A 25,333-nucleotide genomic window follows, 5' to 3' on the forward strand; every position below is an offset into this window, starting at 1 on the left:
CAATTTCATGTCTGTTGGCATGCATACCTCTGAAGATTTGTCCTGGACACAGCATATTGAAGCAATCCTAAAGAAACCCGACCAATGCCTCTATTTCCTTACAGGATTGAGGAGATTCGGTAGGTCAACAAATATGCTCTTGAACTTCTACAGATGGCTGCTTTAGAAAATATTGACTGGTTGCATCACTGCCTGGTTCAGCAACTCGAATGCCCAGGAGTGAAGGAGATTACAAAAAGTGGTGGACACTGCCCAGTCCATCACAGGTGCTGACCTTCCAGGATGGAAGGGATCTACAGGAGGCACTGCCACAAAATAGCAACCAACATCATCATCCAGTAGCCAGCTTCCTCCCAACAACCATTAAGTTAGTGAACACTACAAACACCAACTAACTTCGAACTACGAACTGTCTTGGTCGCATGAGGGAATTGGGACTTTTGTTTTATTTTGTACTAATATTGGGGTTTTTTTAATTTACTGAACTTTTTCTTTTGTTTGCTTTTATTATGTAATCTAATGAGTTTACAGAGCTGTGGTACTGCTGTGAGTAAGAAAGTAATTGTTCCATTTTGGTACCTATGACAACTAAATACACTTGACTCAACTCTCTTGTCGTTCTCTCCACCCTTGTCCTCTGTAACTTAACACACTTGTTTTCTCACTTTACTAGTTCTGACAAAGAATCCTTGACGGCAAACATCAATTTCATTTCTCTGTCCACCAATGGTGAGTGCTTCCTGCATTTTCTATTTTTATTTCAACTTTCCAGCATCTGCAATTTTTGATTGCTCCAATCAGAGACACATGAATGATTTAAGCATGCAAGATTGCAGATGTTAGTTTCACTGTTCTTTTGTTATAAAGGGAGAAGCAGTTGGGTTTACCAAAATATGTGTGATATAATAAATCATGTGTGATCATGCATTGTTGTTCACATGTGAGCAAACCTGGAGAAATCTTAAACCAATAAGACACACCTTTTAGAGCTCAAACCTCGCCTTTCTTTCTAAAACCATGGAGCGTATCATCATCTCACAACTTCAATCCCATCTCCATGCCAATAACATATTCAAACCCCTCCAATCTGGCTTTCGCCCCCTCCACAGCACAGAAACCGCTCTCCTCAAAGTCCTCAACGACCTCCTCACCTCTGCTGACATCGGTTCCCTCAACATCCTCATCCTCCTCGACCTGAGTGCAGCCTTCGATACAGTGAGCCACAACATCCTGCTCACCAGACTCAAAGACCTCGGCATTGAAGGCTCTGCACTCAGCTGGCTCCACTCCTACCTTTCCAACAGATCCCACTTCATCTCTCTCCATAACCACACCTCTGCTACAGCCAGTCACTCAAGGCGTTCCCCAAGGCTCCGTACTCGGCCCCCTCCTCTTCATCATCTACATCCTCCCCCTTGGTCAGATACTCCGCCACTTCAACCTGGGCTTCCACTGTTACGCCGATGACACCCAGATCTACGTCAGCACCAAATCCCCCCACAAACCCCCCCCCCCCCCCCCCCCCCCCCCCCCCCCTACCCCCCCCCCCCCTCTCCCATATCAACTCCTGTTTGTCAGCTATAAAAACCTGGTTGCAACATAACTTCCTCAAACTCAACAGCGATAAAACAGAATTCCTCCTCATAGGCTCCAAATCCACACTCAGCAAAATCAATAACCCCACTCTCACCATCGACGGCACCATTGTCTCCCCATCTCCCCAGGCCCGCAACCTTGGCGTGATCTTTGATTCCACCTTCTCCCTTGAGCCTCACATCCGCCATGTCATTAAAACCTCCTTCTTTCACCTCCGCAACATCGCCAAAATCAGACCCTCTCTCACACCCACCGCTGCTGAAAGACTCATCCATGCCTTCATCTCCTCCCGACTGGACTATTGCAACTCACTTCTCCTTGACATCAGCTCCACCTACATCAACCGACTCCAACTGGTCCAGAACACAGCCGCCCGACTCATCACCCACACCAAATCCTGGCACCACATCACTCCAGTCCTCAAACAACTTCACTGGCTTCCCATCTCCCACCGGATCACCTACAAAATCCTGGTCCTCACCTACAAAGCCCTCCACCATCTGGCCCCCCCATATCTCACTGACCTCCTCCCCCTACCAACCCTCACGGTCCCTCAGATCCACATAAGCCGGTCTCCTCTCCATCCGCAAATCCAACCTCCGCAGTTTTGGGGACAGAGCCTTCTCCAGGGCAGCTCCCAGGCTCTGGAACTCCTTCCCCCAACTGATCCGCAATTCTGAGTCCCTCACCATCTTCCAGTCCCGCCTCAAGACCCATCTCTTCACCTCTGCCTATCCTTAGCCCCACGTCCCCGTCCCTTTTCATCTGTGCTTGAATTGTTGCTCATTTTTTGGTTGGTTTTGTTTTGTTTTTGTTTTTGTTTTTGTTTTTTGCCTTGCCTTGTAAAGTGACTTTGAGTCCCTGAAAAGCGCTATATAAATTCAATTTATTATTATTATTATTAGAGCTCCCGGTATCATTCTGTTTCCCACAAATCACTCTGCATACTTTTCTTTTAACTACACTCAAAGTCCACAAGGTTACATACTTTACCAAGTCCAGCAGTGATTATTGCAGGAGACCTGGTTAGATGTGTCACGTTTTAAGTTGGGACAGCCTGGTATGATGAGAACATTGGGGAGCATAGATATACAGTATATTATACAGTATATTATACATTCCCAGTGGAGTTAGGAGGAGCGAAGGCTTCCTCAAAATACCTTAGGCTGGCAAAGCAAACAATCTTCCTACTACCCAGCGTGGGACAGTGTTTTAGTTTAGTTTAGAGATACAGTATGGAAAGAGGCCCTTCAGTCAACCGCATCCGCGCCAACCAACAATCACCTCGTACACTAGTTCTATCCTACACACTAGGGACAATTTACAAAAATTAATTAGCCTACAAATTCTGTGTGGAAAATGGAATGTTAGCCCTAAGAGCTATATTTAACTCTCTCTAGAAAACATCCAGCGAATTGGCCTCCACTGCCTTCTGTGGCAGAGAATTCCACAGATTCACAACTCTCTGGGTGAAAAGGTTTTTCCTCATCTCACTCCTAAATGGCCTACCCCTTATTTTTAAAGTCCTAAACGGCCTACTCCTTATTCTTAAAAAGGCCCTTCAGCCCAACTTGCCCACATCGACCTTTTAATTTCTTCCCTGTACGGGCCTGTCGGGTCTCCGTTGTTGTTGGGGCTTAGCACCATGGAGCGGCCTCCAACTGGAACGACCTGGGGGCTCCAGTCGCGGAGCCTGCAGACTTGCCATTGTGGAGCTGGCCGAGTTCGGAACGCGGAGAGGTGTGGTGGCGCGCGGCTGCGACCCGACTTCAGAGCTTCGGTGGCTCCAGCCGCAGGCCCGGTGGACGGTGGCATCGGGAGCTCGCGGGTTCCTGGTGGGAGCTCCTACAACGGCAACTTCTCCCGCCCAAATGGCGGGGTTGGAAACAATCCGGAGTGGGGCCTTGCATCGCCCGCTGCGGCTTTAATGGCCGTGGGACTTACCATCGCCCGTCGGAGGCTCCAACATCAAGACCCGGAGCAGGGCCTTACATCGCCCGGCGCGGCCTTAACGGCCGCAGGACTTACCATCGCCCGTCGGGAGCTTTAACATCAGGAGAAGAATAAAGAACAGTGGAGAGACAAGACTTTGCCTTCCATCACAGTGAGGAGGTGTTTGGAGATTCACTGTGATGGATGTTTATTTAATTTTTGTTAATTGTGTGCCTTGTTTTTTTTTTCTTGTTCGTATGACTGCAGAAACGTAATTTTGTTTGAACTTAGGTTCAAATGACAATAAACGTTATTTTATTCTAAAAGTCTCCCTCAGATTCCTATTAAATGTTTTCTCCTCATCTTAAACCTATGTCCTCTGGTTCTCAAGGTTGGGACAACTGGAAGCATGAAGTCATGTGATGTAAACATATGGGAATGCTTCACACTAGAGGTGGTGACTTCACTGCCCACTGCAAGCAGATGACAAGGAACGAGGCTGCAGCTGGGTGGAGGAAGCGCACTATTGCATCCACAATCAGTATTGCTGCAATCTTTGAGCACAGGCCCAACTGGTATTTGATTTTGGCAACATCGCTCCTCGACAGTTATTGATGCTGAACTTTGACTTCACTAATGGGGCATGTGTGAGGGATTTCAGGATGGCATAACCAATCTTTACCTGGAAAAGCATTGGTACCTGGACAAGGACAAAAGCAAATCAGCTCCAACACTGTGGATGGACCGCATGGTCTTTGGACCTTCATTAGATATCAGACTTGAGCAAAATCCAGCCACAGACTGGGTCAAGGCTCAGGCATCTGCTTAACGCTTTTTTAGATCACCTCACTAATGTCTGCAGGCTGGCTGCTAGCTACATAAAACCTCGGCCAACAACAAAACAGGTTTCTACCAATACGATATCTTCAATCTAACTTGTCTGTCGCCATTCAGAGCACACCTCAGCAGAGCAGGCTGACAGACGCCTAACTTGCAGAGCAATGAACTTTTGTGCCTTAGTGCCACGTAAATCAGTCAGTTGCCTTCTTGTTGTTGTTCTGCAGGTAGTACACAAATGGGCAGATTCTGTGGGACAATGGGCTCAGCATTGATGCATTGAGTGGCTTCTCAAAAAGAGGGATTAGTTTTGGCTGTATCTTTGTCGATCTAATTCCTTTATCATATTGAGCAACTTGCACACCAACAATCTTTCATCTGGAAGATAAAATCACTCAGTGTTTGACAACTGTACAAGCATTTGAAACTTATGATGTCAAAGTCACACACCCTCATATTTTTTGTTAATATGTTTTCTGTTTCATGATAAACAGGTTTGTTGGATTCTAATAACATGGGTCTACCCCTCACACAAAAAACTCAGCAGTCACATCCTAGAGCATCTATGTTCCCCAAATGAATGGAGAGAGAAGAGAGTCACACATGAAATTCACAAGATCACATAAACAGGGCTCGGTGAATCAAAAGTGGTCCAAGGAAGATAAATAACTCCCCAACTAATATTTCTTGTTCAGTACATGCTTTCAGAGGCTCAGCCACAGAGAGAAACTCACAAACTAAAAATGATATCTAGAATCAGCTGGCTCCAAAGGCCAAGGGTTGTATTTATTACAACTGCTTTGCTTACCTCCATTTCACTTGATTGATAAAGTGGTTACTCACTGAGGTTATTCAAACATACTCCTCCCTCGCAAGCAACACATGGGGACAGCAATAACCTTTGTGTTGACTTTCATTCCTATTACAACTAATAGAATTGATTTCCTTCATAAACCTTATCGGTCCATAAAAACATAACATCTTATGACTAAGTTATTCCTGTCTGTAGAAGTAAGAACACAACTGATACAGCACTGAAATAAAAGGACATTTAAGCAAATTTATTGTAATAAAAACAGAACTTTCAGCAGGACTGGCAGCAGTAGTGCAGATATAAAGAATTCATATTTCAAGTCGATGAACTGTCATCAAAACTGGACCTACAATGTAAGCTCTGGTTCTCTGTCACGTGCTGATCTGCTGACTATTTTTATAATCTAAAGAGTCACAGAAATTCCTGGCACATAAGGAGACCATTGACCTCATCATGTCCACGTTGACCTCAAGTGCTATTGAGACTAATCCAACTTTCCAAATCCAAACGTTTTTAGGTTTCCAGTAGACACTTCATTTTATGTTTGTCAAGGTTTGCTTTGTGCTGTCCTAACGAAAACATGCTCAGAGTCTTGTTATGAATGTACATCTCTGCTGCCTATTGAAAGTTTGTGTTTATGCAAAAACCTTTTCTTGTCTGTTTCCAAGTAACTGGAAATGCATCATCACTTCAAGTATACAAGTTCCATTGTGGTGAAATGTGAGCCTTCTCCCATGCAGAACAGGTTTTTTTAGGCACTCTTTTGTTCAGACATAAAGTACAATTTCTGTCCAATAAAGGTATGGTCGGAATTTAAACCATGAGCATGAAAACCATCACAGTTTTCATCTCACAATGAATGTTTTTCTGATTAAATGTAATAATCCCAATGAGACTTAGTCCAGCATCTAAAGCTAGGTTTTTCATAGAGGTAATGCCAAAGGAAGCATATTCATTTCAGAAATATATTGGATATAGAGTCAAAGTCATACAGCATGAAAACTGTCCCTTCAGCCTAAATCACCCATGCCAATCAAAATGACCTATCTAAGATAGTACACCTTTCCTGCATTTGCCCCATTGTCCTCTAAACCTTTTCCGTCATCCTTAGTATTTTACATGCTATTATAGTACCCAGATCAACTACCTTCTTTAGCAGCTTATTCCATATAACCCACAATACTCTGAATGAAAAAGTTGTCCCTCAGGTTCCTATTAAATCTTACCCCCTTCACCTTAAACCTGTGTCTTCCCATTCTTGATTCACCTATCCTGAAAAAGGACTCTATATTCCCCTCAGGAATTAAATACACCTCAATTAGATCACCCCTCAGCCTCCTGTGCTCCAAGGAATCAAAGTCCTAGCCTGATCAACATTTCCTCATATCTTTTTTAATAATGATGGGATGAGAAATGTGGGGCTTTTATTGTGTATGCATTGAAGCTGAAATGAGGGCCTGATGCTAACAACATAATATTGCTGTTATTAATTTGGACACATTTCAGGATGCTTGTCCTCATTATAGCACTAAAGTTTTGAAGTGACATATTGGAAAGATCAGCAGCTGGACAGACATAAGTGCAGAAGAACAAGGTTATATCTGAACAGAAGCTGATATATTTTTTTTAAATCTGAAAACTGTAGATGCTAGAAATCTGAAATAAGAACAAAAAATGCTGGAAACAGCCAGTGTGTCATGCAGCATCTGTGAAAAGAAAATAACTAATCTTTATGTCCTTTATGTCGCAGATAAAGAAGTGTTGTTCGCATAAATAAAAAAAAAGCAAAGGTTGTCATCTGTCTGAAGAAGGGTCCTGATCCGAAACGTCATCTGTCCCCATTTCCCACCACAGATGCTGCCTAGCCCACTCACTTCCTCCAGCAACTTGTATTTTTTCTGGAAGATAAACTTTTATTTTATATGCCCTCCTTACTTTCTCTTTCTACTATCTTTCTCTTCCTTATCTTAAACCTACACCCCCTGGTTGTAAACTCTTCTGCTCTGGAGAAAAGCTTACAACTACCTACCTTTTCATAACCGTGCAACCTTTCCAGGTGCCCTCTTAGTTATCTCCACTCCAAAAACAAACCTCGCATTGTTATTTTAACATTCTTTTTGTATGTCCAACAATTTTCATTGTGATCTCTTTTTGCCTACACTACTTATAATGGAATGCATGTAATCGGTTATAACATCATCGCTCACCCACTCCTGCCCTGTCCTGGAGGATGCAAACTGGCACATATTTCAAGCATCAAATCTAAGCAATTCCATGAACACAATCAATGTAAAAATAGCAATTAAAACTTTCTATAGTATTTTTTGCCATGAAATACAGATAAGAGAACAAATATTAATTTCCACGGGAAGGGACTATGCCTTATTGAAGGTCAAAGGTTCAAAGGTTCAAAGGTTATTTATTAGTCACATACACCTAGGTGTAGTGAAATGCTTCTTGCCAGTGCAGCACATAAAGAAAGAATACAGACATAACATTAATAAGAGATTTAAACATAAAAAACATCCCCCCACAATGGCTCCCACCATGAGGGAAGGCACAAAGTCCAGTCCCCAACCCCAGTTCACCCATAGTCGGGCCCATTGAGGCCTCCACAGTTGCCTCTACGGAGGCCCGATGTTCCTGGCCGTTCTCGCCGGGTGATGTTGCTCCGGCGTCGGGAGAATCCTCGCAGCGGCTTGGGAACCCTGGAACGGCCGCTTCCGTACTGGAAGCGGAATTTGGCCGCTTCCGTACTATAACAAACATTTTTGGCACATGGTGGGGACCTGAATTCTATCCTTCAAAATGCAACCCATGTGCGTCTCAAACCACTTTATGTGATTCACAATATTTCTTCCTGTTCACGTCTCATGAGTTGAATGTTGCGGAGAGGAGAAGTGGAAGTGGTAGTTCATCAGAAGCTGACCATCACTTCCCTGTGTTGTGTCAAATGGAACTATTGAGTTTGGTGAGTTGCGTAATCAGGAATCTGGCCAGCTGCCATTTGGAAGTCTCTGGCATGGAATCCTCCCTGGATTCAAGTCAAGCAATGGTTTGATTTTAAATGACTATCCTTTTCCATTCACATCTCTCAGTGGCCTCACTCTTCCCTATCTTTGTAATCTCCTCCAGTCCAGCAATCCTTGAGACATCTGTGCATCTCAAATTCTGCCCTCTTATTCTTCCAGGACTGAATCGATCACTCAATTGTCAATGTTAATTAAGTCTGTAGTTCCTTTCCAGCACCTCTCCACCTCTTTATTTCTCCTACTCTATCTTCCTGATTAGAAGCTAATCAAAACTATTGTCCCTCTGCCCTATGTGTCTCAGTAATTTCTCTGATTTATGCCCCTGTCCCACTTAGGACACCTTAACGGAAACCTCAGGAGACTTTGCATTCCCACCCAAGGTTTCCGTGCGGTTCCCAGAGGTTCCTGTAGGTTTTTGTCAGTCTCCCTACCTGCTTCCACTACCTGCAACCTCCGGAAACCACCTGCAACCTCCGGGAACCGCACGGAAACCTTGGCACGCAAAGTCTCCAGAGGTTTCCGTTCAGGTTTCCTAAGTGGGACAGGGGCAATTTTTCAACTCCTCATTAGTCTGGAGTCACTAATCACATGAATGATAAATAGATTTGTTAGGAGGTTTCATTTATTTTTTATTTTTTATTCCTATAATTTTTACCCATTTTATCCAGAGGTGGCCAATTATATTTTCAGAAGGGTTTGGGTGAGAGCCAACGTTTTAACATGTTCTCATAGCAGTCTTATAACTTTAGCCCTTTGCAAGATGCCTGATAGCCTTAATATTAGCAGCCAGGAAGAGAAAGGAAATGGAAATATTGGAAGGGGCAGGAGGAATTTTCATCCCTTTCCACAACCTCCACTAATAGGCAACAGCTTGTCTAAACCTTGCAAGAACTTGTGTGCATCAGCAACTCCCAATGTAAGGTGCCAAAATGGTAATGATGTTTCAAACATCACACATTGTTACCTTATTGGTAGGGACACAGCCCTGTTAAAGGCGTTGCTCCTGTTCCCTCCTGTTGCTGAATACCCATGTGAAGCTCAGCACACTTGCCTTAGGGAATGCTCGCCAAAAGTTGAGTTCTGAATGAAATCCAAAACCACATTTAATTAGAGGATCTTACATATTGAGGGACAAATATGGAATGATGTGAATAATTTGTTCTCATAAATGCGCTCCCACTGTCAATTGAGATGATGAAAACATAGGAACCGGTCTTGGTACATTCAGGGGAATAATAATTGTGGGATATTCAGGGAACTTGCTCATTGTTGCTTATCATCATTGCTGAAGCTTGAACTGAATGACGAACCCGACAAGACTAAGAAGTTAGTGGTGGACTTTAGGAGGGAAGGAAGACCTTCTCCATCAAGGGTGTGGATGTGCAGTTTACCAACGAGTACACCTTGGAGTTAACCTAGACAATAAACTAGACTGGTCCAGGAACGCAGAGGCACTGTATAAGAAGGGACAGAGGCAATAAAAAAGTGCCGGGGGATGGGTTGGCAATTGGACTGCTCTCAATCCAGCGCAGCTATTGATATGTTACTGCACTGCCTTTGTAGAAGCGCATCAGCCCTCTAAGGCACATTGCTAGGACCAGCAGTGAGGTCCTGTGCACCCAGGTCAGTGAAGGGAGGTGAATGGGGCCATACCACCATCAGAGGAGACTGCCAAGAGATGGCTATAGCTGCCTTGGATGTCAGGACTTTCATATGAAGAAAGACTGGATAGACTTGGCTTGTACTCGCTAGAATTTAGAAGATTGAGGGGGGATCTTATAGACACTTACAAAATTCTTAAGGGCTAGATGCAGGAAGATTGTTCCCGATGTTGGGGAAGTCCAGAACAAGGGGTCACAGTTTAAGGAGTAAGGGGGAAATCTTTTAGGACCGAGATGAGGAAAACATTTTTCACACAGAGAGTGGTGAATCTCTGGAACTCTCTGCCACAGAAGGTAGTTGAGGCCAGTTCATTGGCTATATTTAAGAGGGAGTTAGATGTGGCCCTTGTGGCTAAAGGGATCAGGGGGTATGGAGAGTAGGCAGGTACAGGATGATCATATTGAATGGCGGTGCAGGCTCGAAGGGCCGAATGGCCTACTCCTGCACCTATTTTCTATGTTTCTATGTTTCTATGCCTTCTTTCAGAGTAAGAATCCAGGACCGAGGAGCAGTGCAGACTGCAATTTCATGATCTCACAAGTCTGTCAAGGTGAGTTGCTCACAACTAATTAAACTGTACTCTTGCATGCACACACTTGCACCTCTCACACACAAACTGCTGCACCATCTACACACCCACAAATACCTTTATCCTTCCTTGCAGCAGACAGCTCAGCACTATTGACATTGCAACCCCTCCATCCCAAATCGCGATCCAAGCATTCAAAATTCTGATAATGATAAGGTCATTCCATGCTATTCATCATTAAGGCCAAGACAGCAAAGAACAGGAGGGAGTCACGGTTATTCAGCCCAGAAACAGACTTTTGACCCAACATATCTATGTGAGGGAAATGTGAGGGAACAACCATCGAGGGAAATGTATGGTTTTTGATAAAGGAAGTTTGCAGATGACACCAACATTGATGGTGTAGCTGTAGCAGACAATGAAGAAGATTGTCTATGGGTACAACGCAATATTGATTAATTGGAAAGTTGGGCAAAGGAATGGCAGATGGAATTTAACTTGGAAAAGTGCAAAGGGATGTATTTTTGGAAGTTAGACTAGGCCACAACTGAATAGATGAAGTGGTCTCATTAAATGTTGTTGAACAGAAAGATCTACAAGTACATACTTCGCTGGAAATGGCAATTCGGTAGACAGGGTGGAGAAGAAAGCATATGGCATGCTCGGCACCAAGTACAAGAGTTGGAAGGTCATGTTGCAGTCATCTCAGTCACACACTTCTACATGGTCAACAGAATCCAGCTCCAATTGCACAGAGCTGATTCCAAGGAGATGAAACCAGACATATGTGATTCAGGGATTATTTCATTGTGCCAGCTCCTGCTCTGGAAATTGAGTCATTTTTGTAGAGCAGTTTGAGTGACTCTTAGTCACCAATCCACATCCTACTACAGCCTCCCAGGCAGCACATTCGCCCATGCTCCCAGCCACCTATACCACTCTGCACCTTCATTTAACTCGCGTCAGCAAACTGAACCTGGCCCTTCTACGCTTATGCTTCTCATGAATTATCAATATGCAGTGACATTGCCCAAGCACATTGACCTAAAATACGTGCACCCATTCCAGTGAGGCATGGCAGGGTTAGGTTGCTAATGCCAGCAACAGCCCACACCCATCAGACTTAACTCTGCACGATGATCTTATTTGCACCAAATGCCGTTGAACTTGAATATAGTCTTGGGAATTATTTATAACAAAGAGACATGTAAAAGGTATTACTTAAAATTGATATTTATATCTACAGTTTAACACGCTAGTGCTTTATCTATGTGATATCTTGGGTGGGTATCAATGACTTGGTATGATTAAGAGGTGCAGAAGTGTGAAAGTGCAGACATGCAATCTTAAAGTGAATCTTCCACGACACAGACCACAGCTGATTCAAGGACACTTTAAAGTTTAGTTTAGTTTATTTTATTGTCATGTGTACTGAGGTACAGTGAAAAGCTTTTCTGTTGCGTGATATCCAGTCAGCGGAAAGACTATACATGATTACAACCAAGCCATCCACAGTGTACAGATATGGGATAAAGGGAATAACATTTAGTGCAAGATAAAGTTCAATTAAAGATTGTCTGAGGGTCTCCAATGAGGTAGATGGTAGGTCAGGTCTGCTCTCTAGTTGGTGATAAGATGCTCCAATTGCCTGATAACAGCTGGGAAGAAACTGTCCCTGAACCTGGAGGTGGTGCACTTCCACACCTCTGCACCTCTTAATCATACCAAATCATTGATACCCACCTACAAATATATCACTTAGATAAAGCACTGGAGTGTTAAACTGTTGTAACAAATATCATTTTTAAGTAATGCCTTTTGCCTTTGTTATAAATTATTCTCAAGACTATATTCAAGTCCAATGGCATTTGGTGCAAATAACATAATTGTGCGCAGCCAAGTCAGATGTGTGCAGCAGTTGCTGACATAACATTAGCAACCTAACCCTGCCATGCCTCACTGGAATGGTTGCACGAATTCCGGGTCAATGTGCTTGAGCAATGCCACTATATAATGAGTGATTCATGACCATTAAAAACATCTAGCTTCAATGCTGCAGCAGCAGCGGGATTGTGAAATAGTTTGACTGATGTCATAGCTGTCACGTTAGTCTGGTTATGATTGCATATGACCTCAGTGCAAAATTCATAACTATCTCACGGTTCTTCTTCCTTGATTGCTTTGCTCAGCTCTCACACAATTGGTCTTGGCCATCTCACAGGTATAGAGGCACATTTGAAGCAGGGAAATATGAGGGAGGCTACACACTGAGGTGAGACATGCCCTGCAATTTACCTTCTCTAGAGACGGTTATAAAGAGCATTGAAAAATACAAGGGTGGGTGAGACAAAAGTTAATTAAAAGTCATTGCTTGCGCACCAAGTGTGACAATACAATTTCAAGAGTCATAAGTTACGCCCAGGTTCAGGAACAGCTTCTTCCCTCCAGCCACTATAGCCTCAAATAAGCTCTGAACCACAGACTATTAATTTTATTATTGCACTTTTATTGTTTGTTTTTATGTGTACGTATGTATGTGTAATTACTGAGGGTAGGCACTAGGCAGTCAATCGACTTTTAAAAATCGTAAAAATCCACGCATGCGGAGAAAACCGTGAAAACTGCGTATGCGCTTGTAAAAAACGCACATGCGCATATCGGTCCTACAGGCAGTCAGTCGACTTTTACGAAATCTTAAAAACTGCGCACGCGCAGATTGGTCTCTCTTGTGGGTATGCGCAGCATCTTGCGCACGGTCCATGGTGCAAAGGCAGAATTTCAGCTGTCTTACCGCCCGTTGTAAGTGAAGGCTTGAAGCTGTGTCCACAGTTACGCGTATTACATGTACTACGGATGAAAGGCACGGGTGAATTATGCCTACCTAAGATCGATTGTTAAAATAATAACCATTTAATAATAAATACTGAATTTAGTAAATGAATTGGAAATCTTTACTATTTATATTTAATAATTATCTTTTAATAATTTTTGTCAGGGTAGGCACTGCCTACCTTGCCTACCCTGACGGCACGTGCCTGATATATATATATTATGATCTGTATATATGTGTACGTGAGTATGTGTAGATATCCACACACACTGAACTTTTTTCTTGTTTATTATATTCTTTACAATGTACTATGTTTTCATATTCTGCAAATAAGAATTTCATTGTTCTATCTGGGACATCTCTATATAACTAAAAGTCTTCGTCATGTTTGCGCCCACAATGTGCCCATGATGTGCCCACGATGTGTCAATCTGGTTTTCCTATCTTCTTCCAAACGCTAGGCCACAGCCTTCCCATTTTCGCGTATCCTACTCACATTTTCCCCGTTATGGCGATAAACATCCTCCCGTCGCGTTCCCACCTATATTTACGAAGTTATTAATCCTTTAAATTTTAAAAACAGCCCCAGAGAGTGGGGGAATTGAGGGAGAGGAGGGGGTATGGAGGGTGGTTGTCATGTCTATACTCCCTCTCTCGCCCCTCCATCTACCCTCCCACCCCTTCTCTACCCCCTCCTTATCTGCCCTCAGGAGGAGGAGCCATCTTGGGGAACGGCTGCTAACCAGCAGCCGTCCGTTTAATTCACTATTTTTTTGAAGTTTTTAGTAAGTCCTGTGCTTCGTCCGTTGGAGAAATGGACTTTTTAAATGTGGGGGGGTAGGGGGTAATTATACTTCTAGGTCCCTACCTGGTCGGTGAGGCAGCTTTTTCTCCGGGCTGCCCCGTCGACCCGTCCTCGTGGCCTACCAGCGGGCGTGGAGCACCGTTTCCTGGTGGGGACCGCCCAGCACCTCGGCTTCGGTGGCGGCTCAGCGCTGGAGCGCTATCGCGGAGCGGAGCGGGCGATGCCTTGCCTGGGTCGCTGCGCTGGATCGACGCGCTGGAGCTCCGGTGAGCTGTGACCGCCGAGTTCAACACCTCCGGGCTGCGGGTCTGCGGAGCGGAGCGGGCGGCGCCGACTCTAACATCGGGAGCCTGGGAGCTCCAAACCCGGCGCGGCCTTGTCGGCTTCGGAAGCCGCGGTCCCCAGCTAGGAAGCATCTGTTCCAGGTGGCCCAGCCGCTGAGAGGACTCTCCCGACGCCGGAGCAACACTACCCGGCCAGAACGGCCAGGAACATCGGGCCTCCGTAGAGGCAATAGCGGTGGCCTCAATAGGCCTGACTTTGGGTGAACTGGGGATGGGGACTGGACATTGTGCCTTCCCCCACAGTGGTAACCATTGTGGGGGGATGATTTTTTTGTGTGTAATGTGAATATGTTAGTCTGTGTCCAAGATGGCTGTCGGAAGGGAGAGTGGACGCTGGCGCGCTTTAGCTGCCGCTGCTCTCTCTTCACATTGTGTTTTTGGATTTTTTGTCTTTGGAGCGATTTCTGTCTTTAATTTGTGTATTGGTGATGTCCTTATTATTTATTTTACTCCGACTGTATGTTTTTTCTCTTTTGTTAATTTCTGTAAGGTGTCCTTGAGACTTTGAAAGGCGCCCATAAATAAAATTTATTATTATTATTATTATTGCCCTCACTTCCACCCTCTATAACCCTCCCTCTCTACCCCCCTCCCTCTCCCTCCCTCACCCTCTCCCTCTCTCTCTCTCTCTCTCGACCCTCCCTCCCCCACACTCAACCCCCTCCCTCCCTCTACCCTGCTTCCACTCTCCCTTACCCCCTCCCTCTCTGCCCCTCTCCACCCCCTCCCCCTCCCTTTACATTCCCTCTCTAATACCCTCCCACACCCTCCATCTCTGCCCCCTCCCCCTCCATCTCCCCTCCCTCTCCCTCTCTACCCCTCCCCCTCCCTCTCTACCACCCTCCATCTCTGCCACCCCTCCCTCTCTACCACCCCTCCCTCTTTAAGGATTGAAGAGGAGGGTGAATAGGAGGAGGAGGGAGTGCTGGGGGATGAGGAAAATGAGCCGCGCCTGCGCAGTTGGGGGCTATGCATGAGTGGTGCAATATTGGGTTGGAGGAACAGGTGAGTGGTGGAATCTTGCATTGGGGGAGCAGACCAACGGGTCTGAAGAAGGGTTTTGGCCCGAAACGTTACCTATTTCCTTCGCTGTTATGCTGTTGCACCCGCTGAGTTTCTACAGCATTTTTGTGTACCAACGGGTCTGCATTGGTCTGGTATGCCAATAAAATACTCTTGACTTGATATTTGTAATGTCAATATGCGCTGAACAATGAAATTCTTGCTGCAGTTTCACGGGCACATTAAATGCAACAACCCATCCAATATATGGTGTTGGTGGCAATGTAAGTGTGGCAGGTGCCAGAGAAATCTTCAGTGAGTTCAGGAGCAGGCCAAACAGGTCTCCTGATGTCGTTAGAGTGTTCTCCTTCATAAAGAGTAAACTGGTGGCATCCGGGATCAGAAGACAATGTTTCAGAATTATGAGGTTGCATATTTTAGATGGGGATTAGGAGGATATTTCTCTCAGGGAGTCGCAAATCTCTCGAGATCTGTGAGGGCAGAGGCATTGATTATATTCAGGATGAAGGTTAACAGGTATTCAAAGGATAAGGGAGTCAAAGGGTAGGAGAAAAGTGGGAGAAAATCGTGCTGAGGGCAAGATTGGATCTCTTATTGCATGGTGAGCAGAGTCCATGAGCCAAATGCCCTATTCCCGGAGAGACACGGAACTACAGATATTGGAATCAGAAGCAAATATAGAAACTGCTGGATGAAATCAGCAGATCGTAGAGCATCTGCGGGGGGAAATGGACTGTTGACATTTTGAGTCAAGATTCTTTGTCTGGACTGGTTTGTTTTTATATGGGCCTATTAAAATTATTAAAACCTATTAAAAATCATTTTATGTTCTGAACTAGCTAATATGCTACTGAATCTGTTCTACTTCAGTCATATCGTGGAATTTTGAGCTCTGATTAAACAAAGAACATAGAATAATACAGCACAAGAGCAGGCCCAATGCCAACATGATGCCAAGTTAAATTAATCTCCTCTGCCAGCACGTGATCCATATCCCTTCAATGAATCTCTAATTCATACTGGAACTAAAATTCAGTCGCATCGTGCTAGCTAAAAGCGTGGTTAAGACTCAAAAATGGCGGGCAGAGTGTGAACACATTACAGGTAGATCTACCACTGGTGTATTGATCTTGGGAAAATAGAGGCAAACAGTAATACCAACCACACCAGGAGTCTGAGTCGACAGAATTGTGTCCTATTTCCTGTTTGCTGTATTCTGAGTGAATTTATGTTAGTCTGAAGACAACAGAAGCTACTTCCACAAAATAAAAAATACGACTGTGCATTTTCACTTTCTGTATGTAAATCCACCCAACATTATAATACACCCCCTCACACATCGTGACCCAACTGGCTCCAACCGATTAGAAGCCAACCAATTTCTGCCGTCCACTTAATTCTCATAGTTTGGCCGTCGCTTCCAAATGAGGCCTGATATGGAAACCCAACCAGGCATGAGAAATTGGGTGAATGATGAGCACTCTACCATAGTTTTGGCCATGTCTGAAATCCCTCCCTTTCACTGTACCTTCTGCGTCCCGGTTGGAATACCAACTTCTACACTGTTTATCAGCAACATTTGTCATTTGATATCTGAATGTTTTGGTATCAGTCCACTGGCACCTATGAGGTATTCTAAGTCAGCTTTTCATATATAAATTAATGGTACTAGAATAGGATGCATTGTTTGAATATTCTGTTCCAAACCAATTAGTGGTCATTTATTTTTCCGTTCCATTCCAGTTTGCTGGTTCTGCAAACACAAGTCAATAAGATGGATGAGGAATTGTGTTCCATTGGCTGCCACAGTTAGGTTGCACAAGGGTGAGCCAGAAAGGATGTCCTGAAGATGATGAGAAGGTCATGGGAATCTTTCCTTGCAGGGAAAACAGATGTTTCACCACAGGAATTAACTGTGTATGTCTAAAAACTTCTAATTGCCTGGTACATTTAAGTGAGGAGCATAAACTGGAACCACCACATCCTGATCTGACACAACATCAGGGGTGTTTACTGAACCCTACTCATGTAGGGTTAGGGTTTCCTCCCGCACTCCAAAGGCGTACATTGTGAACATTGCCTGTACCCAGTTGAAAAGCCCACTCTAGGGGATTGGAGAGAACATTGGAAGAGAGATCTGCCTCTGGGACAACTCGTAGCCAACAGTTTAGTTCCCCTGAGGAGTCCAACCCCTGGGGCCCCTGTGTCACATTTAGTTCAGAGATACAGTGCCCTTCGGCCCACCGAGTCTGCACTGACCAGCGATTCCCCGCATACTATCCCGCACATGCCAGGGACAATTTATACTTATACCAAGCCTATCAACCTAGAGTTAGGGTTAGGGCTAGGGTTAGGTTTAGGGTTACGGTTAGGGTTAGGTCTAGGGCTAGGGCTGGGGTTACAGTTCGGGTTCGGGTTAGGGTTAGGGTTAGGGTTAGGGTTAGGGTTAGGGTTTGATCCCGCACTCCAAAGGCGTACAGGTTTGTATAAATTGTCCCTAGCGTGTGTGGGATAGTGTGCGGGGGATTGCTGGTCGCAGGCTGGGTCCACAAATGGGGGGTGTCGGGGAAAGTGTGGGGGGTGGAGAATGGGAGAAGGGAGGGAGAGGGGGAGAAGGGAATCGCTAGAATTTAGAAGATTGAGGCGGAATCTTATAGAAACTTACAAAATTCTTAAGGGGTTGGACAGGCTAGATGCAGGAAGATTGTTCCCGATGTTGGGGAAGTCCAGAACAAGGGGTCACAGTTTAAGGATAAAGGGGAAATCTTTTAGGACCGAGATGAGAAAAACATTTTTCACACAGAGAGTGGTGAATCTCTGGAATTCTCTACCACAGAAGGTAGTTGAGGCCAGTTCATTGACTATATTTAAGACGGAGTTAGATGTGGCCCTTGTGGCTAAAGGGATCAGGGGGTATGGAGAGAAGGCAGGTACAGGATACTGAGTTGGATGATCAGCCATGATCATATTGAATGGCGGTGCAGGCTCGAAGGGCCGAATGGCCTACTCCTGCACCTATTTTCTATGTTTCTATGTTTCTAAGGGGATGTGAGGGGAGGAGGGAGTGGAGAAGGGGAGAAGAGTGGAGCGGGGAGGGGGAAGAGGGGGGAAAGGGAAGAATCGGGCGGTAGAGGGGAAGGGAGAAGGGTAGGGGGGAGTGGAGAAGGAGGGATGGGGGCGGGAGGGGGGAAGATAGGGTGGAGGGGAGAGGGGAGTTCAGTCTACACTCACTGAGTCCATTCCTGTGAAAAGTTAGAGATGGTGATTGGATCTGGAAGCGGACCATAACATTTGTAAATAAATTTGAACGACTCAGACATCTTTTTAATTGCACAATTGATTTGATTGTATTAATTTTAATATGTTTAATGTTTAAAATCCATGCATTGAAGGAAGAATATTTTACAGCCCACCTGTGCTCCCTAATCCTAACCCCAACCCTAACTCTAGCGGGACGTCACCCGCAGGACAGCATATTTAGAACATTCCAAAATCCAGGGGTGACAGGGAGACAGCGCGCATCATCGCGCGTTACTGCATGCGTCACCTCACATCACGCACGTGTCACGACCCGACCACGACGCGACAACCTCTTTTCAGGCAGTCGCCGAAAATGTCGCCTAAGTGAGACAGGCCCTTTCGGATTCACCTTCATCCATTTGTTTAGCACTGTGCAGGACAGGCATGAGGGGATAAGTGGTCTTCTATTAAGTCCAGTCGGATTGTATTCCTACGGAGTATTTTCAGGCCTTACCTTCCTCCACCTTAAAACTCCCCTAAATGCAACGTTAGGTCTGTGGAGCTCCTTTTATAATGAGAATGTGGCTAAATAATTTTAAAAAAACTTCATGGAGCCCAGGGCTGTGACAATGGCTCCCGTAATATATGGCACCCCAATAGATCATGGCCACGAATGACAGGCAGTGATGAAGGAAATTCCCCAATTCAGAATTCCCCAGCTTTGCTGATTAAAAAAAATTTAAAATCCCCACTTTCATTCAGGTTCACATCTCAAACCTACCTTCCCAATTTACCAAGGTCACCTGCACTAAAATGGAAACTCCCGTGATCGGCATTGGGATTATATTTAGCTTCTATAGAAATTGTTAAAGCGGTGAATCATAGAGACCAAAGTATCGTGTAGGCATGGCAGCGATCGGTGTATACAGTAACCTAGTTATGTAATATCACTCTGTCAATTAGGCTGAACGGCAGGTATTTTCTGCAGGAACTTCCTCTCACTTTTACTCGATTTAGTCCATTTCAGTTGGTTGGAGCTAGGTAAAAATTCCAGGCATGTACAAAACAAGCTTCAGGATGTCAACTTGTAATCTTAGGTGGGGGAGGATGTTTATCGAAATTTACCCTGCTCGAAATCAAGCCACGTTACGCAATCTTGGCTTTTTGCATGCAACATTCTTTGGCAAGCACCCAGCATTGTCTGTAATGCTCCAATGGCACCAATTCTGCTTAATCTTTTATTGATCCAACGATTTCGCAAGACACATATCACAATCAACACCAAAACAAAAATTCAATTAAAAATTTCTCCTGAACACAATGTTTTAACGTGTTATTTATGTTGTGTTTCCAAATGTAAACTTTATTTATCGTCTTCGAGATTGGAAAAAGATGCAACACGGGCCTCAAAAGTTCACGAGTTGTGATCATGGTTACAAGGGGTCAGGGGAAGGTCAACTTATTGGCCAGGATTGTTCACTGAAGGCCTGCTCCCATCAACAGGAATTCCGGGTCTCCATTACCAGAAATGAACTGCTACTCAACATCCCCCCACCCAAAAGCCCACCACCTCTGCAACATTCGACTGATCTTAGCTGGCCCTATTTTTAAAGGGCTCATTAAAGAAATGTTGTTTAATTTATTCTTCTCTTTGCGATTTTGAGGCTGCAAATAGATCAGCAATCCAAAAGCCATCAGTAAGAATGGGGTGCTATGTCACCAGCCCAAATATTTGCAGATCTTCATAGGAAAATACTTCCACAACACTGTTGGAGAATGAGATCCAGAATTTAGATCAATCAATATATGAGGAGTGGCAATATATTTCCTCATCAGGACAATGTGAGGCTTGGAAAGGAAACCGCAGGTAATGATGTTCCAATGCACCTGAAACCTTTAAGAGCCTATCCCACTTGGCGATTTTTTTGGCGACGGCCGGCATCATATCAGTGTCGCCAAAACATTTTGAACGTTTCAAAATCCAGTGGCGACAAAAAAAATGTTGCGACACTTGAAAAAACACCGCGCGCCATATGTCATCACGTCACGTCACCGCCGTCACACGCCGCGTCACGCCGCAACGCTCCGCAAGCTTTTCGGTGACCTGATACGTCAGTCACTGATGCCGGCAATCGCCGAAAAAAATCGCCAAGTGGGACAGGCCCTTTACTCTTCCGGTTGAAAGATTTGGGGAATGCTGTCAGAGTACCCTAAATGAGGAACTATATTAAATTAAATTAAATTTCTTTATTTATATAGCACATTTTTAGTCAACTTGCATTGACCCCAAAGTGCTTCACATAATTAAATCCACACACACAGGCAAAGGTGGGTGAAGTGTCTTGCCCAAGGACACAACGACAGTATGCACTCCAAGCGGGATTCGAACCAGCTACCTTCCGGTTGCCAGCAAAACACTTAGCCCATTGTGCCATCTGTCGTCCCCTAAAGAGAAGGGTTGCATAAGTGAGACAGGCCCTTCAGTTTCTTCTTAGTTTAGGTTAGTTTAGAGATACAGCATGGAAACAGGCCCTTCGGCCCACCGAGAAAGCGTCGACCAGCAATAACCCGTACACTGGTTCTATCCTACACACTAGGGACAATTTACAGAAGTCAATTAATCTACAAACCTATACGTCTTTGGAATGTGGATGGATACCAGACCACCTGGTGAAAACCCATGTAGTCACAGGGAGTGCGTACAAACTCCATACTGACAGCACCCGCAGTCAGAATCGAACCAGGATCTCTGGCACTGTAAGGCAGCAATTCTAACACTGTGCCATAGTGCCCCTATTGTCTCATGCAACAACCTGCCATTAAAGGATTTAAGCTAGTGAGTCTTCACTGCACTCCTTCCAAATATATCCTTCCGTGTGTAAGAAGGCCAGATCTATTTATACTATGCCTGAAGCAGTCTCACTGGCACATTACATGATTGGTGCAATGCTGCTCTACATGTAATTAAATCATCTTTCAATTATGATCTGTATATTTTGGAATTCCTAATTTCTTGCTAGACCTGTACATTAACTTGCAGTGATTTTTGTACAATGACTATTTCATAAATACACCTTGAAATATGTTTCAATTTTTTCCAGCAGAGGAGATGATCTTGCATATTACTATATTATATGTGCTATGTCCTCGTTGACCCTCCTTGTAACCAACTGAAGACTTTCTGCACCCTCTCACCACACACATAGTGTTACATCATCAACAAACGTGGATAAATCGTACAATTGCTTTATTAAATGATTGATATGTATTGTGAATTGCTGGGTCCTTGCACTGAGCCCTGTCTCAATGGCACAGCCTCCACTGCAAAATGACCCACTTATTCCTACATTTTCCTGGCATTTAACCAAAACTCAACCCATGGCATATTGAACACCTTCTGAAAGTCCAAATATATCACAACCTCTGGTTCATCTTTATATCTATTCCGTTAGCCCCTACCTTCCAAAATCCTAATATATTTATCAAACATCATTGCCCTTTTACAAATTCATGTTTAATCTATTTTTATCTTCTAAATGTCTTGTTATTGGTTTCTCAGCAATAGATTTCAGTTAACATGGCATCCACACCAATGTCAGGCTAACTGCTCAGCAGTTCCTTGTTTTCTCTCTTCTTCCTTTCTCACTGGAGGTAAGAAAAGGTCAGAAGGGTTTCAGCCCGAAACTTTGCCTATTTCCTTCGCTCCATAGATGCTGCTGGAGTCAATGGAAGAGAGGTTAATTTGCGTAATGGTCGGGACAACTTCCACAACTCTCTGCAAAGAGAGAAAAAAACTGGCCAAATTAAATTATTTACAAAAGTACACAAAAATGCTGGAGAAACTCAGCGGGTGCAGCAGCATCTATGGAGCGAAGTGAAGTACTCACTACCAGTTTCCTTCGCTCCATAGATGCTGCTGCACCCGCTGAGTTTCTCCAGCATTTTTGTGTACCTTTGATTTTCCAGCATCTGCAGTTCCTTCTTAAACAGAATAAATCTGGGCTGACAAGAGATGACCTCACGAAGGGTGGAGTCTATAATGGCCCATTGTTGGCTAGGGAAGGTGTGATATTGAGAGGGATACAAGGATGTGAACTGTGGAACTACTAAGACTCATATGGTGGGGGAGGGTCAGAGAGAGAGGTAATGCAGAAGTTATTTGAAATTAGAGAAATCAAAGTTCCATTGAGTTGTAAGCGGTCCACGGGAAATATGACGTGCTGTGTTTCCAATTTGCATGTGGCCTCACTCTGACTGTGCAGGAAGGCCAGGACAGAAAGGTCAGTATTGGATTGAGAAGAGGATTTCAAATGTTTGGCAACCGGGAGATCGCATGGTCCAAGGCGGACTGAGCGTATGTGTTCAGTGAAATGGTCGCCAATATATAGGAGCCCACATCGGGAGCACCAGATACAGTAGATGAGGTTGGAAGGGGTGCAAGTAAACCTCTGCCTCACCTGAAAGGATTGTCAGGTCCCTGACTGATGTTGAGGGAGGAGATATGCCTGAGATACCTAGATAAAAGACTGGCCCCCTCAATATACCATCTCATTCAAGACAACGAAGTACAGTGCCCTCCTCAGAAACTAACAGGCAAGTAAATTTAAAAAAAGAGGAAGTGAAAAAGGGCAATCTAGTAAACTGGATCCAGCTCAAAGGGCTGATCAGCCTTGAAGATAGACATAAAAAGCTGGAGTAACTCCGCGGGTTAGGCCGCATCTCTGGAGAAAAGGAATAGGTGACATTTCGGGTTGAGACCCATCTTCAAACTAAATCAGGCTTGATCAGCCTTGGTGTGCTTCCTATGCCCTGTGCCTTAATGAGAGTTTGGAACTCTCAATCTAAAAAGTGAATCCAGATTATCTGACACATTGGAATACCTTTTTAGCTGAAAATCTGCAATAAGATTTTCAAATTTAACATGGTGCTGCTACTAAATGAAACCATTCTTAAAATGGGGATGTTTAAATTGTCAATGAAACCAGAGCACGTTAATAAATCCTGGAATGAATCAAGATGCAGATGCTTTGTTTGGTAAACTATTTAATTATTCCCCATCAATGATTTCATGTGTGTGTAAGAGCTTGGTAATGTGTGGTAGCATAATACGAACAGCCCCTGCTTCAGTATTGTTAATCTACGAGCAATTAACAGGGATGAGGAGAGATAGTGTAGGCCGTGTCAGAGGAATGGTTTCATCGTTGTCAGTCTTTGTTATAAGCCTGAAGCCCATGGATAAATCCATAGAGTCATAGAACACAGGATCAGGCCCTTTGACCCACCAAGTCCACGTCAACCAGTAACACTACTTTTTTTTAAATGTTTTTTTTTACTAATTTCTTCAGATTTCATAGAAACATAGAAAATAGGTGCAGGAGTAGGCACTCCTGCACCTGATCATCCAAAATCAGTACCACGTTCCAGATTTTCCCCCATATCCCTTGATTCCCATAGCCCTAAGAACTAAATCGAACTCTTCCATCAACTCTCCCTGGTTTCTGCCATTCACCTACACATGAGGGACAATTTACAGTGGCTAATTAACAAACCAATTCACATGGGTTTGGATGTGTAAGGAAACTGGAATACATCAGGGAGAAACCCACATGGTCACTGCAAGTTCCAGGGAGACAGCACCCAAGGTCAGGATTGGGCCTGGGTCTCTGGCAATGTGAGGCAAAGCCTTTGCCAGCTTTTTTTTTTTTGTCATTGCGTGCATAAACATTCCAAAATTCAGTTTTGAACCAGGGACTTTCATACCTTCAGTCTGATGCCCTCCCAACTGAACTATTTCAGCTTTGGTTCTTTACTCATTAGTTCTTGGTTATCAAATCTGCAACACTTTGAGAGTTTACTTTTGGGACTTCAGCACAACAATCTAGGCCACACCCCAGTGTATTACAGAAGGTGTACTGCAGCACTGAAACTGCTGTCTTTCAGATGCTATGTTGAACTGGAATTCCACCTACCATCTCAGGTAGAGATCTAAGCACCGGTGATGTTTAATGAGTGAGTAATGAAAAGATGAATCATTCCCAATGCATTGGCCAAAATCTGTTGCCTATTCAATACCAATAAAAGAGAGATTAGCTGGCTTTTATGAGAGGGTTTTTTTACGTGGGCTGCCATTGTACACACATTTGGTACTATGCCGGGACACCCTGAAGCTGTGGGAGTGTGGAATTCCCCAGCATCTGTGAAAACACACCTGATTGGAATTAATTCGCCCATTTCACCAATGCTGGCTTTATGAAAAAGCTGTCAAATTCAACCAGCACTCCTTTTTATTGTGCATGTATTATGTTGAGATGCCAGGTGTAGCACCGAGGAAGTAATAGGGCAGACAATATTATACGGATGATAGACACAAATTGCTGGAGTAACTCAGCGGGTCAGGCAGCAGGTCTGGAGATAAAGAAAAGGTGACGTTTTGGGTTGGAACCCTTCTTCAGTCTCAAAAGGTCACCTATCTCCAGACATGCTGCCTGACCTGCTGAGTTACCCTAGCATGTTATGTGTATCTTTAGCATAACCCAGCATCTGCAGTTCTTTCCTACACAACATTATACGGATTCTGTACATCCAAATCACAATATTCAACAATTCCCCAAATTACAACATTAGGCCAATGAATCCTAAAAATTAGATGGTCCAAAAAACTAGCTCAAACATGCTGCTGTGTAAAGTGT

At 44.2% G+C, this 25,333-nt stretch overlaps 1 long non-coding RNA gene across 1 annotated transcript; it reads left to right on the forward strand.

Annotated features, from left to right (window-relative positions):
- The first annotated feature begins 270 nt into the window (after positions 1–270).
- LOC116971696 lies at positions 271–11,379 on the forward strand. The gene is made up of 4 exons (XR_004411563.1): positions 271–367; positions 674–729; positions 9,775–9,834; positions 10,360–11,379. It is a non-coding gene; the product is annotated as an uncharacterized LOC116971696 (long non-coding RNA).
- The last annotated feature ends 13,954 nt before the right edge of the window (positions 11,380–25,333 follow it).

The sequence above is a fragment of the Amblyraja radiata genome, chromosome 4 (genome assembly GCF_010909765.2).
Source record: "Amblyraja radiata isolate CabotCenter1 chromosome 4, sAmbRad1.1.pri, whole genome shotgun sequence".
NCBI classification, from domain to species: Eukaryota; Metazoa; Chordata; class Chondrichthyes; order Rajiformes; family Rajidae; genus Amblyraja; species Amblyraja radiata.